This window comes from Manis javanica, chromosome 14, assembly GCF_040802235.1.
Source record: "Manis javanica isolate MJ-LG chromosome 14, MJ_LKY, whole genome shotgun sequence".
In the NCBI taxonomy this organism is placed as follows: Eukaryota; Metazoa; Chordata; class Mammalia; order Pholidota; family Manidae; genus Manis; species Manis javanica.
The window spans coordinates 51024836-51037071 of NC_133169.1; the positions used below are offsets into that span (position 1 = coordinate 51024836).

At 45.8% G+C, this 12236-nt stretch overlaps 1 long non-coding RNA gene across 2 annotated transcripts; it reads right to left on the minus strand.

The window, feature by feature from the left end:
- Positions 1-363: 363 nt before the first annotated feature.
- Positions 364-9338, minus strand: LOC140846305 (uncharacterized). 2 transcript variants are annotated; one of them, XR_012125336.1, is made up of 2 exons: positions 9051-9338; positions 364-2029 (listed from the first exon to the last, which is right to left on the minus strand). It is a non-coding gene; the product is annotated as an uncharacterized lncRNA (long non-coding RNA). The 2 variants fall into 2 exon arrangements; XR_012125335.1 differs by lacking the exon at positions 9051-9338 and adding an exon at positions 3091-3321.
- Positions 9339-12236: the final 2898 nt, after the last annotated feature.

A 12236-nucleotide genomic window follows, 5' to 3' on the forward strand; every position in this document is an offset into this window, starting at 1 on the left:
CATGTCTATGGCTTCCCCATACATACAAAATTAAACTTTGTTTTTTTTCCTCCTGTTTATAAGATAAATTCTAGCCGAAATAAGCAGGTGAAGAGAGGCAACAAAGGGCCAGGTAGTTTATTTGAGCACAGTTCCCAGGCGAGGTTTCCCAGTCTACAGAAATGGAGGCGCTGGGGAAGTCATGCCCAGCAGGGCAGGCAGCAAGTTTTTAAAGAAGGAAGGGGGAGGGAGAGCAAAGATGTACAGTGGTGCGAAGTTTGGCTCGCCTAGGGTACGTGGGGGTCTCTCATTGGCTTTTAGCCAGGTACTGTTGTGCCCAAAGTCGCAAATCCCAAGGAGACCACCAAGGAGCCAACACCGATGCAAAAGCAAAAGAGCCTTTATTCGAGCTAGCCCGAGCTCAGTCTCACACCCGTGCCAACACAGTGGCCAGGTGCCAGCGAAAGAGAGCGCGTTTTCCCCAGAACAAAGGTTTTATGGGTTTCCAGGGCAGTTTGGGGGGTGATGGACATGGCTCTGGCTGATTAGCTGTGCCTGGGGGTAGTTGGGGGGTTGATGTGTCATGGCTTTGGTCAATTGGCAGGGTCTAGGGGTGGTAGGTGTACTTCTTGCTGACTGGAGGGGAGAGAGACCAAGCTCCGATTGGGTGAAATAGGATCCGGGTCCCAATTGGCTAAAATAGAATCTGGGAGCTTGCCCTTTCAGTACGGGACAGTTACCACTACTCCTCTAGCCTGGGGAGGGCTCTAGTTAGGAATGTTATCTGATCAGTTTCTGGAATGTTGTCAGACCAGAACCTGTTGGTCTCTTCACTTTGTTTGGTGAGGCCTAAACTTGTCCAGCAGGCTCACCCCTTCCCCTGGTGCCTCCAGCCTTACACTTGTTAATCTGTCTCATGTCTGTTTGATTCTTAACACCAACTGGAGGGGTATAGAGGAAATTTCTTTCTCCCCAGCAGTACCCAATCCAGGGGAATCCATCCCAGAACATCAGGCTTGATCACTGGTGTGTTCCCTGTCAAAGTCTCCCATCCACCTCCCTGGGGTGCCGTGGGACTCCATGGCTGCAGGGAAAGTCACAGGGCAAGCTAGTCACTGCCTCTGTGAGGACGAGGACATAAGGGTGATGAGGAAATATTCAGAAAGTTCTCAACTCCCTCACCCTCTTGGCAAGTCTGGTGGGAAGCCAAGGAAGCCAAGGAAACATGTGGAACTCCTGGAAGGTTAGCTTGACCCCCACCTCTATTTTGTGTCCCCCATCTTGAATAAGTATGTGCCTCCATTTTGTGTCCCCCATCTTAAATAACTGTGTGCCTCCATTTTGTTGTGTGTCCTCCATCTTGAGTAGGAAGTTTCCCGCTCAAGCCACACCCAATTTCCAAAAGTATCAAAGCAAAAAGGGAACTTTGTTCAGGGTCTCAGATTGTGTCCTGTGTTCTGACGGGCTGCTGAGACCCTAGTTCGAACTAGCAATAAAGACCCGTTTTGTTTTTGCATCTCGCGACTGAGCTTGGTGGCTGCAGTTCCATGAGGGGACTGAAGGAAATGGGGCACAACAAACAGTTTCTGTTAAGGCTTCAGGAATGTAGAGAAATACGTTAAAATATAACTAGCATCCTGAATACACCTATAGTGACCTAATCACTCCCACTGCAGCGGTTCCGGGGTGCTGACTTCCCCCTAGCTTTGTAGTAAATGTATAAAAGGCGTGGCCCTGCTGTACTTGGGGGCTCAGACATTTGGAGGTCACTCTCCTCTGAGCCTGCTGGTGTGAAATAAACCTCCATCTTCCAAGACCTCCAAGTGCCCCTTGGTTCTTCCATCTGCGATCCAGTCCAGGTTTTCTGGTTTTCCATAACAAGGGGATGCCTGAGGCCTGTGGTCTCACAGTCCCTCCAGGATGGATCCTCCCCTGCTCCTCTTCTTTTCAGGGCCAACCTCCTGAAGACAATGGCAACACTGCTTCCAGTCCCAAGGATTTGCCCCTGGGCCGCATCCTCAAACATAGGGACAGACTCCTGGTGGACAGCCTGAAGAGGAAAAAGTGAATTTTCTTTTAGAGCAATGTATGGCCCCAGTATGTGGCGGTCCCTCCTTACTTCTGACCCGCGTATGTGGGGGAATGTGACGGAAGGCTGAAGATCTGAAAGGACCAGCCAGGGGACTCAGCGTTGCAGCACAAGAGTAAGCCGAGAAGGCACTCCTCATATTTACTGAGCAAGTAAATTTTAACATCTATAGAATATCTGCAGGGGTTCAAGTGGGAATTTAACACCACCAGTTCTTGAATCTGTGTTTAGCTTTCATGTAGTCTCCAGCCCGTTGAGAAGTATTTCTCAACGCTCCTGAGAAGTATTTACTTATTGTAGAAGAACACAAGGGGAGTCATGAGACTTACTATATGCATTCCGGACACACTCGGCGCATTCACCTTTTGGGCTTGTTTTTCCCCTTTTCAGAACAGTCACGTCACCAAGGATCTGGAAACTCTGAGCAAGCCTCACAGAACAAGGATTCTGATGTGTTTGTTTTATTATATATTAACCCCATAAGTATGAGCTGGAGATGGGGAAGCCTGGCCGAGGACGGCAGCCTCGATGACAGTGCTGTCCTACGGTTGGATCTCTTTTGTAGGTGACAAGGAAAATGGACGTAAGTCCTTGTAACTCTGGGGGGAATATATTTTCCCCACCTGGGGCAAAATACCTTTGAAACTGAATCAGTCAAAAGGAGAAATAGAGTGGGAGAAACCCATTTATTGTGTACAAGCAGTCTTCCACTTCTGCTTGCCCCTATCTCTTGCAACCTGGCTGCAAGAAGTGGCCTCAACTCAACCTCTCTGGATATGCCCTTGCTCCCCCCTGTAATTACCTATTGATACAGAAATGCACTAAAGCCAGGAAAGAGATTCCGGAAACACTGCAGTTTTACCAACAGTCTTGATGTCCAGGCCATTATGGACCTAAGAAATGGCCCAGACAAGTGCAGAAGTGGCACAGAAATACACTCCCTGACTTTCAGGCCGAAGGGGGTGGGGGGAGTACAGCAACCCCACTTAGCAACTCTGAGCCTTCGCTGACAACCCCCATACCGTAAGTCAAGGAAATTCCAAACCCAAGGTGCCTCCTGAGAGAGTCGGGCCGGAAGCCAAGCACTGTGAAACAGTGGACCAAGGGACAGAGTCAGCAGTCAGTAAAATGTGAGCTGCAGAAAGGAAGAGAGAGGCAGAAGCTGGTAAACTTCGTAGGCAGATTCATAACCACTTTTTGTCTAAAACGAGAAGTAGCACAGAGCTGGGAAATCCCCAAAGCTGACACCTGCACAGGACGCATCTGAGACATGTGCAGGCAGGCCCCAGGCCCCTTCCCATAATCACCAGCTGTCTCCCTCCCACCCCACTCCCGTTGGTTTTCCCATCTGCATTGTAGGTAGGAGCATGCGCAGAGCCACAGCTGGGTGTGATCTGAACCTGTCAATCAACTCGCCTCGCCTTAACCCACCCCTGATGCTTTTCAGATAAACAGGGCTGGTCCTGGCCTCTCAGGCCACCGGCTCACTCTTCCAGAGGGACCTTGCTAAAAAAAAAAAATACTGTCTTCTAGAGTCCTTTTGCTTTGATTTCCTTGTCCATGTGGCTGGAGGAGGGTTGAAAATGGCCTTTCCCTGTAACCAAGGGGCAGAGTGAAGGCATCTCCGTCTACACCCTCATCCGCAGCAACTGCCCACACCCCTCCCTCACCCTACCTGCCGGTATATCCATCCTTGCCCAACCTAAGACAAAAGGAAGGGCTTCTAGGCCCCTTACAGGAGGGAGCAGGAGGTCCCCAGGGGATGGCTAGAGTACATGTCCTCTTGTCCATGTCAGACTTAAAAATTGATGTGACTTTCTCTGTATTAACAATTGAAATCAGGCTGAGGAGGAAAAGGACGACCGTGATAGAAGGCAGGCCCAAACCTTAGCCACCACCATGTAGACCCCTAACCCACCGCAGGGCCTCCTGGGACACCCCCAGAAGAGACCACACAGGAAAGGAGCTGGCATCTCTGTGGGATCCGGGAGCACTGGAGTCATGAATGTCCCAATCCCCAATCTGTGGTCTCACCCCAAAAGCCATGCCCCTTATGCAGAGGGGTTGCTGGCAGAGGCACTGCCCCCAGCTCTAAAGGGGTCTGGGTCTGCCTCTTCACCAGCAATGACCATGGCTGACTGATGGAGCCTGAGCTTCCCAGAGGCTCCGGAGAACACCACCATTTCAGGGGAGGAAACTTGGGGGACCCTAGACGTGCAGGCAAGCCTATTCAATTCCTAGTTGACATGGGAGCCACTTAATCTGTCTTGACTTCTCACTCTGGACCTCTGACCTCAGAAATGTGTGCTATTTTGGGGGTAGAGGGAAAGCCCATGTTAAAATATCCCACACAATGGACATACAATGGGGAAATGACAGCCTCTTCAGCAGCTGGTGTTGGCAAAACTGGGCAGGTACATGCAAGAGAATAAAACTGGATTATTGTCTAACCCCATACACAAAAGTAAACTCAAAATGGATCAAAGACCTGGATGTAAGTCATGAAACCATAAAACTCTTAGAAGACAACATTGGCAAAAATCTCCTGAATATAAGCATGAGCAACTTCTTCCTTGAAAGCACCTCCTCGAGCAAGGGAAACAAAAGCAAAAATGAACTCATGGGACTACATCAGACTAAAAAGTTTCTGTACAGCAAAGGACACCATCAACAGAACAAAAAGGCATCCTACAGTATGGGAAAATATATTTGTGAATGACATATCTGACAAGGGGTTAACATCCAAAAAATATAAAGAACTTACACGCCTCAACACCCAAAAAGTGATTTACAAACGGGCAGAGGATCTGAAGAGACAATTCTCCAAAGAAGAAACTCAGATGGCCAACAGACACATGAAAAGATGCTCCACATCACTAATCATCAGGGAAACGCAAATTAAAACTACAATGAGATATCATCTCACACCAGTAAGGATGCCAGCATCAAAAAGACTAAGAACAACAAATGCTGGTGAGGATGCAGAGAAAGGGGAACCCTCCTACACTGCTGGTGAGAATGTAAGCTAGTTCAACCATTGTGGAAAGCAATATGGAGGTTCCTCAAAAAACTAAAAATAGAAATACTATTTGACTCTGGAAACCCACTCCTTGGAATTTACCCAAAGAATACAACTTGTCATATTCAAAAAGACATATGCACCCCTATGTTTATCGCAGCGCTATTTACAATAGCCAAGATATGGAAGCAATCTAAGTGTCCATCAGTAGATGAATGGGAAAGAAGAAGTGGTACATATACACAATGGAATACTATTCAGCTATAAGAAAGAAAGAAAGAAACAAATCCTACCATTTGCAACAACATGGATGGAGCTGGAGGACATTATGCTCAGTGAAATAAGCCAGGCAGAGAAAGACAAGTGCCAAATGATTTCCCTCATTTGTGGTGTATAACAACTAAGCAAAACTGAAGGAACAAAATAGCAGCAGACTCAGAGACTCCAAGAAGGAACCAGTGGTTACCAAAGGGGAGGGGTGTGGGAGGGTGGGTGGGGAGGGAAGGAGAAGGGGATTGAGGGGCATTATGTTTAGTACAAATGATGTGAGAGGTCACGGGGAAAACAGTGTAGCACAGAGAAGGCACATAGTGACTCTGTGGCATCTTACTACACCGATGGACAGTGACTGCATTGGGGTATGGGTAGGGACTTGATAATATGGGTAAAGGTAGTAACCAAATTGTTTTTTCATGTGAAACCTTCATAAGAGTGTATATCAATAATACCTTAATAAAAATAAACATAAAAAAAAGCCCAGCATGCTTCTCAGAAAGTAAGGACAAGTATTATCCTGAAAACATTAATTTCAATGAAATTAAACTTAAATACACATTTTTAAAAAATCCCACAGTCACTCCCCTGTATATGTGTTAGGGGGCATTGGGTATTTTCCTCAGTGCTTGCCCCTGCTGCCACAAAGAGACATGGTAGTGAAGCAGAGTAAAAGTTTTATTTAAAGCTGTGTACTTGAAGAGAGAGAAAGTGTGGGTGACTTCAGGAAGGAGAGGTGTCCTGAAAGGTTTAAGTTTTATTTAAAGAGAGAAAGTGCACACTCAGAGAAGTGGACTACGAGCTACCTCATAGAAGAGGCATTCAAATATTGGGAAAGTTTTAATAAAGTTACGCACTTAGAAAGTGCAGGCAACCTCAGAGAAAGGTGTGCTGAAAGGTTTAGGGTCTGGGTGGGGTTTTATAGGTGGTTGAAGATTTTTAGGAAAGTGACAAAGGGCCAGGTGGGGACCTGCCAAATGGTCTCAGAATGTTCATCTTTGATAAGAAATTGTTTCTTCTTTTAACTTAACACAAGAAATTTTCTGCTTTGATTCCTTTCCAGGATATTAGTTTCTGTCTGGAAGCATATCAATCAACTGTCTGCCCTTCTCCAAGGTGGGCTGAGCCACCATACATTTGACTAAAATGCAATCTTAGCTTTAAAATAGAATTCTTCCTGAACAAGCTGGGCCTCTTAGCAGGTGCTAAAGTAAATCTTATGTGCTAATTGACACAATGGTATGTGCTAATTGACACAATGAAGCATAGGCTATGCTGAGATACTTTTCTTTATCTGGGGAGTATTCAACATTCTAGGCCAAATTGCTCCTGACCTGAGCTTTCTATTTTTAACTGGTTAAACCTTGGAGTCCCTTTTAGTGGGCTTTACTGGCCTTATTCTCTTTCCACTCTGCTCATATCTATTTTCCTGACTAACATATGGAGAGGCTGTTTAGTGATTCATAAACTTTTAGTCATAGCAGAATGTCCAAGTCCACTCCTAGAAAGAGACTCCTCATCCACCCTGGGAGCCACCCTTAATTTCCTCGAAACCCAGGGTCTCTTTTTGGATAGATGATGCCCGCCTGGGGAAGCTCCATCGTGTGCCATCCCCCAGAGGTCTGGGGCTGAGAGAACTCCCAGGTGTGGGATGACAGGATGCCCAGCAGAGCTAAGGCGGCAACTCCTGCCAAATCCAACGCACCACCAGATGACAAGTTTGTTTTTGGTTTGTTAAAAGGACAAAGTTTCCTTAAACTATTGGTCTACTCTTAAAACATCAAGAGATTGTAGAAGGATTTTTTTATCAAAATAATATCTTATATTTAATATTGTCTTAATAAGGTCTTCAAGTACTTAACAAAATCTTAGTAGTAAAAGAGCTACGTTTGGCTAACAACTGTGGAACCTTCTGTATTTGCCTTTAAAATCTTTCATTGTCACTTTGTTTAAATGGATAACTAAGTATTATTTTATAATGACCTATGATCCTATTTAGATATGTGCCTTAGAACCTATTTTGATATTTTTGACAAAATTCCCAAAATCAAATTCTAAATAAAATCCTTTTTAACTCTATTTAAGTCTGAGACTTTTCCAGAGGGCCTCTGGGACATGTCAGAAGATTTTCTCCTTATAAAAGAGAACTATTTAGCTAATTTGGCTTATTTATTTGATTTATAAAAATACCTGGGAAGCATTGCCAAATATTAAAGTAAATATTCTAAAAGTCATACGAAACTCCTGGGAAATCTGATATGCACTGGTATATCACTTGTAGTTAATCAAATGCCATATATTCTCTTAAGCTATAATTTACCTTTATAAACAAAATCGAAACATTTATCCTTCTCTGTACCTGATCCCTCCAGAATTTGGAAACTCTCAGTGAGTATTTTTATATTTTTATGGCAATATATCTATTTGCATAAGTTCGATAAGAATCTGTTCTCCCTGTAACAGAACACAATTGGCAACACTGGTTATATTACCAAAGTCTTGACTGAAATGTCATATTTGAAAGAGATGTGCACAGACTCAGGCATGACCAGACAGCTTTAAGGCACTAAGGTTGACTTTATGGAGCCAATAACACCCCTTGGAAGAGCTGGCCTGCTACTTTGCTTACCAGGCTCCAGCAGCCTCACCAGGTGAATAATAAGGAAGGTCACTTCCTGGCAGGTGCAGGAATCTCAGGATATTTGGGGGGCCTCGAGGAGAGGATTTCACCTAAATCTATAGGTATTACAGGCAAATTCTGATGGCAAAATTTGTGGCTCAGCTTTTTGGGCCTTGGAAGGCCTTCCTAAAAGTTCAATCTGAGATTCCTTATAAGCAAAGTCCCAGCAAAACAAATTTTAAAAACATCTATATGGTCCACCACTATTCTCATTGCACTTATGGAAATAATCAGGCCAGGTGTTACAAACAAATTAGTCTAAATATAATTACCTCTAATAAAAATGAGGGTGACTTTCAAGAGAAGAATTATGTTTCAATACTGCACCTTTATAACATATTAGATTCTAATCCTGTTCACTGTGAACTGGACAAAACCTGCATTCTTCTGGTTTCCTCAAATCTCTGGCTGACTCTCCAAACTAGTGTTTCCAATTTTCTCCCATCCTTTTAGCTTAAAATCATTAAGAACTGAAGTTATTCCTCACCACCCCCTAAAGCTTATAAGCTAAAGGTGGTTTAATACAAACTTCAGAGGAATCACCATGACAGTCCATGTTTAAACAATCTGTATGCCCGCTGCTGTGTCGGCCACTCAGGAGGAACACCAGACATTCAAACTACAAAGGAGGAAATGAAGAGCCAGGAATAAACAAAGACATTTTTCTTTAGGCAAAACAAGAACCCTGTACAAACAGAGGCCTCGGAACAGGAACTTTCTAAGTCCCCAGACTGCTTAGCTAACATTTTTGGCTTCTGTACAATGCTTGTTTGCTTGCACAATCATGCGCATGACCCCAAGTGCACACTCACCACATCCTAGAACGACTCTTCTAAGAAATGAGCCGTGGCCATATGGCCATGATAACAGGAACTTGGCCCGGGACGCAGACCCAGGACTGTTATAGAAAGACAACAGGAAGAAACTAAAGATATAAATACCAGGCTCTGTAAGAGCCGGGGGTCACCAGCTCGCTAAAAGTTGGCAGCCGCTGCACAGAGTTGCCTTACCGCTGTCTCTTGTGTCTTGAATAAACCTTTCCCCCTAGGCAGTTGTGACTGTGGTCTGGGGTGTCTGTGCTCTCCCGGAATTAGCCGTTGGTATTGGTAAAGTGAAAACTGGATCCGACAGGAAAGTTTGTCACATTGTCACTGCCTGATTCATCCTGCCTAGTGCTTAGAGCCTGACTAGAAATCTTCTCACTGAGAGCACCCAGGATTGAGATACTGGGTTTATGATTTGCTCCAACCATTAACCTTTGCTTTTCTTTTTCGTAGAGATGCCTCTTATTAACTACTAATCATTATACAATATGGGCCTACCTTTAGGAGCCCATCTGCAAGACTGCCTTCTGACATGAGACACACAGTTCACTGAACCGACCTATTCTCAAGACTGAGACTGGCTCAATGAAATATGAAACCTCTGCAAACTCAATAATTTGCACAACAGTATGGATGACTTACCTTATCTGAATCCCCTTTACCTAAATAATTATTTCTTTAGACTCTAGCCTGGGCCCTGGGACTCACCCATTACAGCTCCATACTCCAAAATACAATTCTCTCAGTGCCTCCCTGGATGGTTGGGTCAATAAATCTCACCCACCATTTCAACTGGGGTCATATTATTACAAGTCCTCATATTTGGCCCAAACATTAATCTCCTTGTCAAGTTTGTTTCTTCCAGCCTGTAAAAGTTCCAGCTCCAAATGATTGTCAGACAAGGATTTCAACCCATACCTCACAGTGATGAGATGCATATCAACAACCTATCTAGCTGCATCTTCTTTTCATGGGCCTTAGTCCATCTCGGCCACTGCCCAGAAAGCTCCGTACAGACAGCAAGGAACTGCTGGACCCACAAGCAGGGTCACACCCTTTCTGAGCAGAAAGCAGATACAGAAGAATGACTGACACCTTTTTTCCTTTGCAGGACTTCAAGGGTCCACATTCCTGGAGCGGGCAGCTGTTAGAGAAAGTGGACAGCCAGACATGAGCAGGGAGCGGAGAGGACTTCTGCCAGTGCTGACATTCGGCTAGATGCTTATTATATTCTACAAATTCTGTAGGATAATCTGTAAACTCTTCCCACAGGAGGGGGAGGGGGACTGTAGATAACAGACCGGCCCAAACTGGTTCCAAATGGAGGTGAAATGGATGCAAACTTCACCCCAAAATCCATGACCATAGCAAAAGTCATGCCTCCCCACACCCAGCTGTTCTGATGGGAACCAAATACAGCCAGAAATTTCCCCCACCTGATGTGAGGGCGAAGCAAACCCGAACCCCAGGAAGACTCCACTTGTCCCCTTTGAAACCTAACCTCACTCACTGAAAATTCATCTCTCTTCATATGAAAAAAGACTCCCTGTTGTTCCCTGAACAACCCCCTCTGGGTCTGCTTGTGCCCAGTTCGTACTCTCCTTTTCAATGCTCCATCTCCAAAGAAACTGTGCAAAGGCTTCCATGTTGGAATTCTTTCTTGCAAGGAGACCAAGTACTCCTCTCCAGCAACAGGAGGACTTTGGTTTCTGAGGACAATACTTAAAGCCCATTGAGATAAGAAGGAGAAGGTTTGGGGACTGGCCAAGGACAGACTGAATTGTTTCTGGGGTCATTTGTCTGGTTTTGCAAAGATTTGTTAGACAAGGGCAGCTGCTTTCCAGTCCTCAAAGAATTGGGTTGCAACTTAAATGACATAATTAACTTCATCTAACCACCAAACACACTGTCAAATTGCTTCTTTCCCTCTGGCTAGTTTTATTTTAACCTAGGGGAGAAGGCCCAAAAAATCCCTCTCGGGCTCTAAATATCACTTCCAGTCTGGCCAACTTCTGACTGCAGAGCTTGTCAGTTTCCCGCCTGAGCAAACAGTATTTCTAGAAGTATTGCTGGACACCCTTGGGTAGAAGGGGTCCCCCAAAAGGGTGAAAAGTATACCACCTTTCCAAAATCGAGAGCCGCTCCCAAGAAGAGCCAACAGCCTGCATGACCCAGGCAGGCAGCCAGCCAGGCCTGTTTTGCCTGGGTGCTTTTTAGGATGTAAAACAGGACAAGAAAAACCAAACCCAAATTCAGATTCATGAGCTCCGCCGGCAGGAAGCCAGTATCTGAGTCACAGGTCAGAAGCAGAGAAAGCTTTATTATCAGAAGGGCAGGTCCCAGGAGAGAGCAGGGGAGTGTTCCCAAATGTGCCCTGTAGGAACAGGATTTGTTGAACAGACAAAGGACGTGGGGTCAGGGCAGAAACAACCTGTGGGACTCTTGGAAGTCATCCGGGTGCTGCCCCAGGGTCGCGGCCTGAGTCACGCAGCCCTGCAGGGCCTACAGGAGTTTGCAGGCTGCCAATAACAAGACAAGGTTGACGGAGTCAAGGTGGTATTGTTCCCTGTGGACTGGCTTTGTTCCTGGAATTGGAAACAGAAACACTTGAGACAAGCTGGGGAGGGGGGCTGAAAAATCGCCGTTTTTAGGCGGCACTTCCTTCTATATTTTCATGAATAACTACATCCAGAAACGTGTGTCAGGGCCTGGACTGCAAAAGATTGATGGCTTTCTAGGCTCCATCAGGTCTGCAAGCCGTCTAATGGCTGGAAATATCCCTTCCATGCACCAGCTCCTGTCCAGGGCAGCCAGCTAATGAAGTCATTTTAGGAGAAGAGCCCCTGGCCTCCAACCTGCCAGCTTGTGGGGCAGAACTCTCTCTACTGGCCTCCTTGCCTCTCAGTGCAGTGGCCAAATGGAGGGGCAGCAGAAGGGACTACCCCGCTGTTGGCAGTGATCAGCCTCAGGGAGCGGAAGGAAGACAAGGTTAGGAATTTCATCAGGCAGTGGAGCAATGAGCCAACGTATGTGCAGCCTGTAAGATCGCTATGGAGGGGCAGCCTAGTGACTGTGCGGGCAAATAGAGAAACATGTCCAGGCTCACAGGCAGGAAGACAACAGCTACTCCGAGGAAAGGAAGGATCTGTTGGGGAGACAGTCAGTTTGGAGACGTGGGGAAGTCCGATAGAATGAGACGCGAAACCAAAGTTAAGAAGGCAAAGTGAATTTTATTTCTCCCTGCACAGTAGAGTGGGCCTGCCTAGGTTAGACAGACACAGGCAGTTTACTCCGAGGCTCCTTCTATGGGGTCTCAGCAGGACAGAGAAGTCCTTGACTGATGATCTTTGGCCTTGGAAGCCTGGTCTGATT